Here is a 14,142-nt window from a genome sequence, read left to right as displayed (position 1 = left end):
AAGAAAACTTGGTCTGAGATGATTGATATAGCTGCATGTTCCACATATGTGACCACATCAGCATGCAAATGATCAATAATGTGACTGTATGAAACGTTTTCAGTAACTCACAAACATCTCTCCGTTCTGCAGAGTAATGAGGAAAAATACTGAAGCACATAATAAAGCTTCAAAGATAATGAGACCAATCTTTAAGGGCACTGATCAAAGAGGTTGATGAAATTTCTCTCTGCTTTACACTAAAAAAACTGTTCAGTTAATTTTCACAGGAGACCTGGCAGTGTCGCTCTCATGTCATTTTGTTTTATTTTGCATCATGTGATGTTGACTGATCAGCATTTTCATTCTCCATTTTGCTGTGGATATTCAAACTCCGTAGAACTTTAATCTTTGTGTTTTTCATTGATTTTTCATTCATTTCTCAGTATAATAATTGGAAATTACGTCTTAGAGTTTGGCATAATGATCATCCATAATTTGAATTTTAACAAAGCATGGTGAATTTTGCTGCTGCAGTATCTACAGAAACGTATAGACGGTATATCTGTGGAAATCAAGTGTCCAAATGTAGATTTCCAAAAGCTGCTAAAAGAGATACAAATATGTAACAGCTGAAAGTAATGAGTTTAGTTAAGTTACATTTGTAAATAACAGATTTCTGTGAATTATTCTTAATAAGTTAGCATTTCACTTTGTCATTACTGGTTGAAGAATTTGCTGGACAAAAATGTTTATTTTTCAAATCCCAAAATTAAAGATAATATTTATTATTATTATTATTATTATTATTATAGAAATATAATATCAATAATATTTGGTAAGGTGTAGTGATCTGAATACAGTGAAACCATTTCATCTTATTGCTGCATTACACTAACAGTTATTTATTAAATAAATAAAACATTTGAGTAATCAGTATGAAGGAATATCTGATCTCAGAGCTGGCAATGATGTGATGGTAAAGACAGAGAGTGCGTCTCCAACAGGGTGTAGTTTTGTTTAAGAAATAGGAACAAGAAAAAAGATCTAAACTCAGAACTCTAGCCCTATATAGTCCCTGCATGTGTAAATGGAAATCAAAATATTAAAAAAAAATTAATATTTAGTTTACTCGCATACATAATAAGTCAAATGGATCTTTTTCCATTTTAGGCACTTTGACCCAGAGCATAACCCTACTTCAAATACAAGCTCTTAGCTGTTTTACCTCAACATCAGTGTCCACTTAAAAATAACATTCTCAATTTTCTGGAGCATGTTTTTACAGAACTGTCTTTGCAAGCACCTGCTGGGGTTATGAGTCCTGGATTATCTCTACATTCACCACAATGGTCCAGTACAATGTCTGTACTGCTGCTAAAGTAGAATCACTTGTTGGCCCTCACTTTTTTTCCAAGTAAGCTTCCAAGAATCATTTACTTGAAGCAGAAGCTTATTTTCAATTAATTGACTATTTGTTTCAGACATTTGTACTGTGTTTATATAGCCACCAGCCACTTTGTTAGCTACACCTGTTCAACTTAACACTAATGGCACCTGGCAGCACCTCTATGTGTTTAGACATGTAGTCCTGTGCATCAGAATGGTGACAACAGGTGATTTAAGAGACCTTGAATGTGGCATGGTTATTGTGCCTGACAAGCTGGTCTGAGTATTTCAGAATCTGCTGGCCTGAGTTTACAGATAATGGTCTGAAAAAGAGAAAATGCCTTGCTATGGTCAGAGGAGAATGGTCAGATTGCTTCAAGCTGAAAAGAAGGCAACAGTAAGTCAAATAACCACTTGTGCAAAGAAATGTATTCAGAAATACTCTTTTGCATTTCTTCTGAATACAAAAAGAATCTTGAAAAATATTGGAAGCAGACTCATGTTATTATCAAACTGGAGGGAAACCAAGGCTGCAATTTACACAGAATCACCTAAATTTGACAACAGAATATTAGAAAAATGTTGCTGGTGAGACTGGTGAGTCTTGATTTCAGCTGCAACATCCAAATGGTAGGGTTAAAGTTTGATGTAAAAAAAAAAAAAAAATCTGAAAACAGGGCTCTATCATGCCTTGTATCAATGGTTTGGGCTAACAATGATCTAATGGTATGAAGATATATTTTGCTGTTATATTTTGATTCCCATACCAGCTGAGCATTGTTTAAATGCCTCTGTCTACCCTAGTATTGCTGCTGATCGTCTCCATCCAGCAGAAAAACATGTCATGTCACAAAGCTGTTTTCTTGAACATGGCGTTCACTGTACTCAATTAGCTTCACAGTCGTTGTTCTTGTAGTTAAAAAAAAGAAAGAAAGAAATCATGATTTATGTGTCATGAAACTACTTGTTACATATTCAAAAAACTGCACCATAAACCAATAAAAGTCCTAGAGGACATGCTTGCAAATATATCTGTTTGCTGCTTTTAACGCTGTTACTGCCTCATATCTTTCTCTCTACTCAAAACTTTTCCACTCTTGCTTTTTTTTTCCAAATGTTTGTCTTTTTTCCTTTACTTGTAAGAATTTACAAGACCTCTAAAAGTACATTTTATGTAAGACATCTTAGTATAATACAAGACATATGAGTTTTATTAGACTTATACATCTTATATTATACTGGCTGAATTAAAGTGCTTCATATTTTTCAAATGCAGCATAATGCTTGCTTGGCTTATAATTCTAAAAATGATGTGACATGAGAAAAATATAAAAATGTAAAGATTTCCTTCATGAGTAAACTACATTAAACTTAAACATTACATCACAAAGCATAAACATTAATATCAATTTAAACTTTAAATTTAAGTCAAATACTTCAGATACTCTTTCCCTTCCTTGTCCTTTCATCCCATGTCCTCTCTGTTCCAGCCTCCTATTCTTTGCTGCTCCCCTTGCTCTCTGAATTATCATAGACAGCCGGAGGTGCATGTATTCTTATTGATCCATCTATTTTTAATGGTCCCATGCTTCCTGGAGCAGGAACCATCTTATGCAGGTTCCGTTGGACCAATGACACTGTCAGGGCTTGTTGGCACTCTGTGCTACTCGGAGCGACAGCAGACGACCTTGGAAGTGCATTACGAGAGTTCCCAGGGGACACAGACGTGTCCATCAGTCCTAGTCCCATATGAAAAATCCACAGATATCCCCAGTCGGGCTTTCCTAGACAAATCTTGAGGGAGAACATCACACAGAAAATGAATATTACACATAGCCAGCACATACAAAACATTTCAATGAAAATACAATTTTATATTTTAAAAAATATATATAAATCTTTAATGTCTTCTCAAAATGCTCTATTTTTTCTGTGAAAGTATTTTTTAGGCAACATCTGCTAACCTCCATAGACTAATTCTGATTGTTCCAACTGTTCAAGTGTCCTTTTATTCTTGTGTGGATTTTTCTTTTAGAGACTGCCATTCAGACACCGAAGATACAGAGACTAATCAAAATTTCACAGCATGTTCACTCTAAGTGAGAGTACCCATTAAGAAGGGAACCTTGCTATGCACCCCAGACCCTGAGATCACAGGGTGCCACTCGGGCATAAGTAGAGAGACAGACTGAATACTAGACATATTGTGTGATTTATCCACCGCTGATATGACTTTTTCTTTTCATATCCATTACCATTTGTGTGTATCTGTCTAGACTGGACTCCTCTAAGCCTCTTTTTTATTTCTTATGTTTTTTCGGCACATTAGCTAATCTTCTATGTGATAAAGGCGCTGTCAGTAATGAAGGCCTCAGACACTAAATGACCAAAACAGTCTGACTAGATGGCAAGCAGCTAATTGCTCCTGATTCACAGCAAAGATATGGGAAAGAGATTGGCAATGTGAAGAGGAAAATGAGGACACCGAAATGAAGGAAAATACAGTGAATGTGTATTATTTTGGCGATGAAAGGCCACAGCCATTAAATTTAGGGTTTTATATACACTATATAGGCCACGCCTCTTAATCACTGAATACAGTTGTTTTGTTTACTCCACATGTGCAAAAATTCAAGCACTTAGCCGTGCCAGTATTTTTAAAAACATTTGTGTAAATTTAACCTCGTGACCCCAGTATTTGCTCTTCTGCTTTCACACGCACTTCATACTTAATTCATAAGGTTTAATGTGATGTCAGCCCACCCTTTGCAGCTACAACAGCTTCAACTCTTCTGGGAAGGCTTTCCACAAGGTTTATTATACCATTTTTCTAGAACTGCATTTGCGAGGTCAGACACTCTCTTCTATGTCCCTTTTATTAAATGATGTAATAATTGATCAAAATGTTTATTTGTTTTGCCTCACAGAAACCTGGTTGCAGCAGGATGAATACATCAGTTTAAATGAATCAACACGCTGGAGTTATGCAAAGGGTCAGAATTCTTGAAACACAGAACGAGGAGGATTGGCAGCAATTTTTCACTCTAGCTAATAAACCGAAGACCTTGAAATGATTCATTTGAAAGCTTTACTCAACTGGAAAACTCAAAAACCTGTTTTATTTGTTAACTCTATTGTCTACCTGACCTTTATTCAGAGTTTCTATCCGATATAGTTAGGGCCAGGGTTAGAGGTATAGTGCTCAGCTGAGATAAGTATAGATGATTTACACAAAGATGCATCTCATATGACATACATTTCCTCTTGAAATGCATTGCTCACAAATTTGTTTTCACTGACACGACACCCCCCCCCCCCCCCCCCCCCCCCCATTACAATATGTATCCATCAAGATGAAAAAAAGTGCTACAAGAAAAAGTTGACTACAGCTGCAAAGGGGGCACCATAACCGTAGCTTCTGTATTACCAGATTTAGAATTGTATGTCATAAGAAGTCCTATAGTATAAATGTGTTGGTGCCCCAAAACTTGTCCACATAGTGAATTATCTGCCTGTCATTTCAAGTCAACTTAAAAAGAAGAAAGTTATTTTAAGGAATACATTTTTCCACCTGATGTATGGATATAGTGTAAAATGAAAATAAAACAGAATGTAAAAATTTGCAAATCTTGGTATTCCAACATGTATTCCTATACTTTTTTTATTTAATTGACATAGGTACATGGTTAGAAGACAAGTATCATTATAAGTATTTTTAAGTGTTGTGTATATATATATATATGTATATATATATATGTATATGTATATGTATATATATATATGTATATGTATATGTATATGTATATATATATATGTATATGTATATATATATATGTATATGTATATGTATATATGTATATACACACACATAGGGTTAGGGTTAGGAGCGCAGTCCTGGGAACAGCTAAGATACTGCGCAGGACCTTCAAGCTCCCAGGCCTCCCAGGCCTCTGGTACAGGACCTGAGCTTGAAGGATAAACCGCCTGCAGGGGCGAGCTTGGTGGTTTTTTTTAAAATATATATATATATAGTCCAAATCATGAGTGTCAAACTCTGGCCCGCAGCCTAATTACATTTGGCCCGCAAAGCCATACCAACTTACTATTAGAGCTGGCCTACTGGTATTATACAGCTAATATATATATTGTTTAGTATTAAGCTTTGCTTGTTCCATATTCAGTTTTTCAGCAAAACGTGTTTGAGTCCATAAGAAAAGATTCATTCTTATATCTGGAGGAATAAATATATTTCAATAAATATTAACGTTAGCCCGCGACTTTGTTCCAGTTTTGAATTTTGGCCCACTGTGTATTTGAGTTTGACACCCCTGGTCCAAATCAAAATAAATGTAAATAAGATGCAAAATCATACCAAATATGGATTATTGCATGTACGTCACATAAACGCAACAGTGTTGTACACTCACAAACATGCACAGTCACAGAAGGGCCATCCACACACATGCCACATATCTTGAGTACTTATTATTCTCAGCCCACTGCAAGCAGCAGCCCTTTGGGTTTTCTCCCTCTCTGACAGCGTGTCAGGTGGGCCTGTTCTCCAGTTGCTGGCTTGTACTGAGTGAGAAGCCAGCCTAATGAGATCACTGGCATCCAATTCGGCGAGGGTCAGCGCTCATTTCGAGCAATTCATTTTTAATTGGTCTCAAATTTAATCCATTTCATAATGTCAGCTCCTGTGCTCATCTCACCCGAGTCTGCTGAGTGACACTGAGTGATTCCCTTGATGTTGTTTTCTTTGTGTTATTAGCCTGAAGAGATTGAGGATGTTGCTTGTCGCTTGACTGGTTGTTGTCATTGATGCAGTGACGGTACAGTATTCCTTTGCCCAGTGCAGCACTGTTGCTGCCCTTCACTGCTAATCATCATGTGTAATAAGCCCGGAGCATAAAGATATTTCTCATGTCAATACGTAGGTTCTCTCAAGAGCATCACAATAAACCTATCATTTCAAGGATGATATACATCATGTCACATTTCTATTAACTTTTAAATTGAACCATGAAAATGAATACAGCAAAATGAGTCATTCGCTTCACTTTCCCACAAACCGCTTTCATGACAATTTATAGTCAAGTGTTTCACCCCCAGCTGCTCAAGGAGGGCTAATCAGCTGTGGGCAGCCCTTTATAGTGTCACTGTTCAAGTTGTCCTTTTCTTAAAACAGAAAATATTAAAACACACTATCGATCAGCAGAAAGAAAAAAAAGAACTATACACTGGCTTTGTTCTGGACACCTCTTTTCTTCTATCATTTATTTTTTATATTTTCTCTCTTCACTCGTGTCCTTCCCTTTTTCGGTCTTATGTGACCAGCTGTGTTTCCAGCTTTGCCTCCATCAAAATGTCACTTCTAATTTGCTGTTTGTGCTGACTCCATCCCTGCTAGCAATCAGTGAAGAAGACATCCATTACTCCTAGTCGTGACAGGTCCCCTCAGACTCCCGCTGGACTTTAATGACACCTGACAGAACACAGGTTTACTACTTAGCAAACTGACCCCCCCAGGGACAGCCGACGGGGTCTATTTGGCTAACACACCCTTGCATGGTTAAGGACCAGATAGGGGAAGGTAACACGAGACATCTTGTCTGTTCATTTCTTACAAGGCTTTTATCTTGGCCCAGCAGGGAACTTTGAGGTAATTTGTGGACAAATGAGGAAAGTTTGCTGGATTTAAATCCCTCCTATCTTACAAGAAGATTGGAAACTATGGGATTAAGAAAAGTCTTTAAAGCTCAAATTAAGAGGACAAATTAAGTGGGCTATGCAACAATGTCTGTGTTTACACAAACTATGGCTTATTCTGAAACCCCTTTTTTGGAAAGAGGGTTTAATGTTTATATAAATCATCTTCAAGCTGTCTTGATTGCTCACTGCTTTGTGTGCAAGGCTGCAGGAGACTCTGTTTTTCCATATTTTATATAATAAAATGGTTTTTTATTTATTTTTATTTTGTTCTGTTTTCTGTTTGTTTGTTTGTGAAACTATACATGCCATGTCTGTGTGTATTTTTTAATATAGGAGAAGTACATTGACATTGTACTGAACATTTACCCAGGTTCTCGCAAAGACAGGCACCTGCTGTTGTTTGAAGGATTGTGGGGGAACCTTGAAACAGCATAGTAGCAGTCAGAAGAAAAGAAGTCATAGAGAGGTCAGAGGGTGCCTTGACACAGACATGAAATCTGTGACTGCAATGTAATTAAAGGATATAAAATCTGTTTATTTGATTTTATTTCGATTAAATTAACTATGAATTAAGTGAGATAAACATTAAATCCCAGCAGTTCAAGAGTGGTCTTACCTTTTTCACTTTCCATAAAATATATTTAAATCATTATGGCTGTTTTCATGTTTTTGGCAAAATAGAATATGATATTGTGTGACAATTCATTCAAAAAATGAGAAAAATTTGAGAAGTATACTGAAACACTTATTAAGCATAAATCATCCATTTATTAATGTCAGGTAGGCTATTTATACATTCCAAATAGACCAGTACTTTAAAATAGACAATAACATTCTACAGTTTTTTATTTGGTTTTATTTTAGTTATAAAGCTAGGTACAACTCTGTACTCTCCAAGTACTGTACTTTTTTACTGAGTGTAAACAGAGACTATGTGAATACTTGCCACCACACAGTTTCTCCTTTCAAAGTTCATAAGAAGATGGTCAAAGTGAAGAGTTACAGCACAAAAGTGCTAGTTTATTTAAACTCAGTCCTTTATGAAGCTTCCTACACAACCACCGAGTTGTCTTGTTCAGGTCTGTGAGGTACGATTGCATTGTGCAAGAACTAAATAATTAAAGATTCAATAATTGTGCTCTTATATTAGGATCATTCATTAACCTGTAGCTGTCAAATTCATGCTTGTGAAATAGGTTGTAAATTGAAATTGGCTGTATGGTAGCCTATCTGTAAAAGTGTAATTAGAATCCATTATTTAGCTTAACAAACTCTCATAAAGTCTAATAAATTAAATTTGTTGTTTAACTGAAGGCTTTGAGTGGACCACATTATATATGACAATGCTGGATGAGACACACATTGATTATAATACAAAACCATATCGAACCACTATATATGTCTGGCACTTGATGTGATTCTCATTTCCCACTGTGGTTCTTTGTGAAACTGAATCTGACACATTTAGAGTCGATGGGAATGGAGTTGTTTTTGTAGATGGCCTTAAGTGGCCATTGAGGAACTGTATAGCAGTGCATATCGACATGCATAAGTCTGATTGGCCACAAAGCGTCTTGTGAGATGATTTATTATCTTGGTGTTTGTATCACTATAACATCCAATTTCTTTATGTCTCTATTAGTATTCAAGTGCATTTCTGGGCTAAGCTATAGACACACACACACACACACACACACACACACACACACACACACACATATATATATATATATATATATATATATATATATATATATATATATATATATATATATATATATATATATTTCATTAAAAATACTGCTAATGCTTTCTAATGGCATCTTTACAAAAAGGGTTTTGATGTGGTATGAGTCATGTTACTATGGGCAAAATAAACATTTTCTTAAATATGTTTTGGAGATTTTTGATATGCTCATGAATGAATAAATTAATTTGGTTTGGTAAGTAATATTTTTTTCAGGTTAAATTATTACAGATTATATGCAAACTGTTTATTTATGCAGCTGTTTTTAGGAAAGATGAAGTGAAAATGTGTTACATTATGCTGAGTTCTACACCATGTATTGTTTTTACATAATAAATTGTCACTGTGACCTTAAACAATTCAGTTACTGTACCTTTAACTGGGTAGCTGAAAAACTCAATGGAGTTATAAATCTTATACTATCTTGTCCATAGACAGAAACGCCTACTATTTGGCAAGTACAGCCTCCTCAGAGAGACTGACAGTGTTGAGCCTGAAGCAATTGCTTTAAATTACTGTAGGCAATAAACTAATAAGGTGATGAATGCCCTTATTACATCCTTAGGTGTAAAGTTTTGGCTTCATGATTTATTATTTACAGTTCATCTCATGTTAATTTACTTTTTTTAAGAGATGCTCTAAATTAAGTCAGCTATGCTGAATGACATCTTTATGAACACTTTTCTTTATTCATTAAATGAAGTGTGTGACTGGAACTACAGAATTTTAATGCATTCACAGAAGATTTAGTTATAACATTAGAACATTATCACATTACTATTGTGAATTGTTATCCCTGTATCTCAACAGAGCCAAATTCACAAATGTGGACATCACATTTTGGGTTGTCTAGACCAAAATACTACATTTTGCTCTACCAGGGCCTGATATGCACTTACGAGGACATTATACTGCCACTGTTTTATTGAAATCTTAAACAAATATGCTCATATGTGGATCTCATTTTTCTCAGAAACAAAAATTAGGTTAATAAAAAAATCTGGTAATTCTTTGTTTTTACATTCATCAGGTGCCAATCAGCCCAAATATCAAAGAGAAATTAAAAATGCATGCCATGGAAGAGTTCGGGTCTTAGGACGTTAAATAGAAAACAGAAGCAAAGTGAAAAGACAGAAAAGACAAAGATGTTTTGGACACAGATACAGTCTAATGTTACTTAGAGTATTAGCTGGATGTGCATTACATATACAATTTTTTTTCAACATAGAATATGATATGTGCTAGCACATAATACAGCATGAACCCTTTTTTTTGTTAATGTATTTATTAATTCTAATTTATTTTTAAATATTATTATAATTGACTATTGAGGTTTTGGCTCTTTAGGTTTTGTCATTTGACTTACAGTACATCCATTGTATAATTAAACTTTTGCCAAGAAAGTTTTTTAATAACAACTAAAATAATGTTTGTTTTTCTAAATCTTCTTTTTGTCTATGGAACAGATTAGACTTGGAACTAGGGATGGGTATCGTTTAGGTTTTATGCGATACCGGTGCCAAACCGGTACTTTTGAAACGGTGCCGGTGCTTAAACGGTGCTCAAACCGGTGCTTGAAGAATGGAGAACACAAAATTGGTCCAAAAACCTCTCATGTTCAGCTGTTTTTTTGTAAAAAGATAACAATGTTAGCCTTTTCTGCAGCTATAGGGCATATATGGTATCACTCTTGACTGGAAGCAGTGCTTAAACAATGGAAAAAACACAAACTTTGTCCAAAAACCTCTCATGTTTAACTGTTTTCCACTTTTTCTTTGGTCATTTTAGCCTTTTTGGCCAGAGTGAAGGGAGTATCTGCCATCAAACAAGAAGACAGCCGCATGTAGCTATGATGATGTTTGCTAGTTCACCTTACATGCGTTAATTTAATAACGTGGTTAGCCTACTCAACGTAAATTACACATGAACAACATTTGGCTACTCACGCAGAGAAGAACGGCTGCTGCTGCAATCATCATCCGTCATCATTTCTGCTACACTGGCAGGGCTAGGGGCCAGGACTCTCCTCTTTGGGTTTTTGGGGGATGTTGCTAACTCCGGGTCCGATAACAGGCACCACACCCGCGGTAGATGTGCACGGTGTGAGGTCTCGCAGCAAGCTATCAAATACGGTGCATTTCTCGGCTTTTAAAAAAACGCTATGCGTCGCCAGGTGTTTCATCAGATTCGAGGTGTTACCTCCTTTGACAGTATCACCTTAAAGCACTTGTTGCAGGCTGCTGAGTTTGCATCTTTTGCTGTGAAGTACAGCCAGACTTTTGAGCGCTTCGCCTTGGGCATTTTTATTCTGTAGCTCTGCTCTTAAAGAACGTACGTACCTGGACCCGCCTACTATCCTCGGAAACGATGATTGGCTAGAATCTAAACTGTATCACAGCCCAGGAAAAAAAAAGCACCGAAATAAAGCACCGAAATGTGCGCTGCTTTTCGGTCTGATTACTACCGTTTATGTAAGAACCGGTGCCATCATGGCACCGGATACCGGTACCCATCCCTACTTGGAACTGATTTTAATTTATAATTGACAGCAATGAAAGAAACAGGTTGCTTTACAAATATAATACCTAATGCAGATATTTAAGCACCTTCTATACCTGGTATGACATTGTTTTTCTAATTCTGCAAGTATCAGACATCCTCTTTTCTATACACACAAGAAGAAACTTACCATTGTCCTTGATGAGGATTCTACGACTTGGCAGAATGGCGGGGGATGGAGGAGGAGGAGTAGGAGGAGGAGAGCAATGGCAGTAAAAACATGGCTGAGCACCTGCCCACAAAAGACGGCTGCCAGCTCATAAAGGGACTCTACAGCTCAGCGTTGCCTCATAAATCCTTCTGTGTCTACTATAGGCTCCACAGCGACAGATACGAAGATGTAAATGCAAAGTTTGGCTCAAATTTGAGAAGATGCTTTGTAAAAGATTAACATGACTACTTTCTAAAGCATTCAATGAAGATTTATCAATTTCTAAAAGGATCTGATTTGATATGCTAGTTCATCATGACATGATGCTTTCTACCGTATTTTGATATAACAGAGTGAGATAAGCTGCTATATTAAAATAAAGACTTAATTGCTAAGAATGGTCAGATCTCTTATAAATTGCACAGACCTGTCCCAGCACTCATGCAGTGCCATGTAAAATTCACAAACTAAAATGCCTTTGAATGGTTTTTGACCATGAAAGTTTATTGTAGCTTCGACAGTAAAGCACATTACATCATAATAACTCAATTTTGGATTCACATTACCTTTAGGGCCCAGTTTTTATGTAATTTTATGTTTGGATGTGTGGTCACAATCTGAGTAACTATTGCTATGTAGCTTGCCATCACCAGTGTGTGAATGTGTGTGTGAATGGGTGGATGACTGGATGTGTAAAGCGCTTTGGGGTCCTTAGGGACTAGTAAAACGCTATACAAATACAGGCCATTTACCATTTTTTGCAATATTGAACTAGTCGCTATAAAAAGTTTTTTAAAAAATCATCATCAATGCATAATGCAGGTGTTTGTGTGCCCACATAATCCCAGAGCCATGTTTACCCCCAACAGCATAGCTCCCCACACTAAGAGCAATTCAGAAAGACATGTATGTTGAAGAAGAAATCAAGGAAAATGGTTATTCAGGGTTATCAGCCCTCCACCCTAAAGCCAGGATTGAGGGGTGGGAGTTTTTGCGAGCTGGCTAGTCAAAGCCCAAAAGCAATAACTGGGTATACTTGCATTTCCCCACTTTCCTGTTCATTTATTTTCACTGGTAGATGAGAGTTATTTCAATGCATTTTGGGGTTCGGAACAGTCATTTATGTGCCGAATGGCATTTCAGTGTACTTTGCTTTCTTCCCTTGGTGAAGTGATTAAAGTTGGACTCCAGTATCCTACTGGGGGACTGCAACACTCACTTGGGCAGGATTGTGACAAGGAGGAATGGCCTTCCTGGTCTGAACCCAAGTGATGTTTATGCTGTTGGACTTCCATGCTAACCACAGTTACAGTAGGGTTAGGGTAGATAATGACCACCATGTTCAAGTATAAGTGCACCGAGATGAAACTAAGTTGCAGGTTTATGTTGATGGAGTTTTCAGACGCGAAGCTGTATGTTTTGGACATTCGGAGACTCGGGTATCTGATCAGTTGGCAGATCTGCCAATTGATCAGATGGCAGGGGAGGGAGCTGGACCTAGAGTACCCAGATGTGTAGTGAAGGTGCATTGTGAGAATTTGGCTGAAGTCAGTTTGCAAGCATTCTGAGGGAGCCTGGGGATATTGAGTAGACCAGGTTCCACACCTTAATTGCTGAAGCTGTTGTAGAAAGCTATGGACACTAGGTGGTTGGTGTCTGTTGTGGCAATAACCCCATCAACCTCAAGACAGGCCTACTGAGCTTAGCTGCCTTGTGTGATGCAGCTGACAGTTGTCAACAAGCCAAATGGTATTGCAACCCAAGCAGTTGCTGGAGCAACAACTTGGGTTTATGAGGAGTTAAGGCCACAGAGCAAGACTTAAGCTCAGTTTCAAGACTTCCACTGTGCACTACGGTGGTTTGCAGCAAGTGTGAAGTACACAGGATGAGAATCAGTACCTCCAAGTCTGAGGCCATAGTCCTCAGCTAGAAAAGGGTAGATTACTCACTCCGGGTCAGGCATAAGTTACTGCTGAAATGGAGCAGTTTAAGTATCTTGTTCTCATCTCACCACTTGAAGCAGAACTTTTAAAACATCACAAATTCAGCAGATGGTAATTTTGTTAAGTGAAACTTTTATTTGTGCTTTGAAATGGTAAATCCCTAGGGAGTGTGTTTAATTTTAAAAGCAAGCTTGTCTTTAGAAGTGGAAAATATAGTCAACAGCAAGCACAATGAGCCATGCTTCTTTTCCTTTGGGTGTGGCAGAAAAAATTATATAGCAAGTTTATGATGAGTTCCAGTTGCCCATTCCCTGGGGTGCAGTTTTGTCAGCACATCACCTGTTCCTGATTTCCGGGCCATCTGGAGGGTTCTTAAATCCTGCCTGCCACTCTCCGCCAGCTCGTCCTGCTACCATTGGTGGTAACTCGGCCTTCCTTGTGTTTGATATTCATGCTCCCCTGTTTTTGGATTAACGTGTTTTCCGTCTCCAGTTTTGTCCATCTCCTACCATGCTTATCAGCAGCACTGGTCTCATTTCCACCCAGCTCTCCAGTCTACCTGCAGACTAAGAATTTCACACTCACCTGCTCCTCGGCCTGCCCTCCTGCCCGTTGTGTCAACTGTGGATATCTCTCCCCTGTGGACTCCCTGGAATCCAGAT

At 37.4% G+C, this 14,142-nt stretch overlaps 1 long non-coding RNA gene across 1 annotated transcript in view; it reads left to right on the top strand.

Moving 5' to 3' along the window:
• LOC118453673 (uncharacterized) overlaps positions 1-4,677 on the top strand; it is a 109,439-nt gene extending 104,762 nt beyond the window's left edge. Inside the window, exon 3 of the long non-coding RNA XR_004843391.2 lies at positions 4,296-4,677. This is a non-coding gene — a long non-coding RNA (uncharacterized LOC118453673). The remainder of the gene's footprint in view (positions 1-4,295) is intronic.
• Positions 4,678-14,142: the final 9,465 nt, after the last annotated feature.

The sequence above is a fragment of the Neolamprologus brichardi genome, chromosome 1 (genome assembly GCF_056152115.1).
Source record: "Neolamprologus brichardi isolate AB-2024 chromosome 1, ASM5615211v1, whole genome shotgun sequence".
Taxonomy (NCBI): domain Eukaryota; kingdom Metazoa; phylum Chordata; class Actinopteri; order Cichliformes; family Cichlidae; genus Neolamprologus; species Neolamprologus brichardi.
The sequence above is the reverse complement of the archived record's forward strand: the minus strand, read 5'-3'. Positions and strand labels throughout refer to the sequence as shown.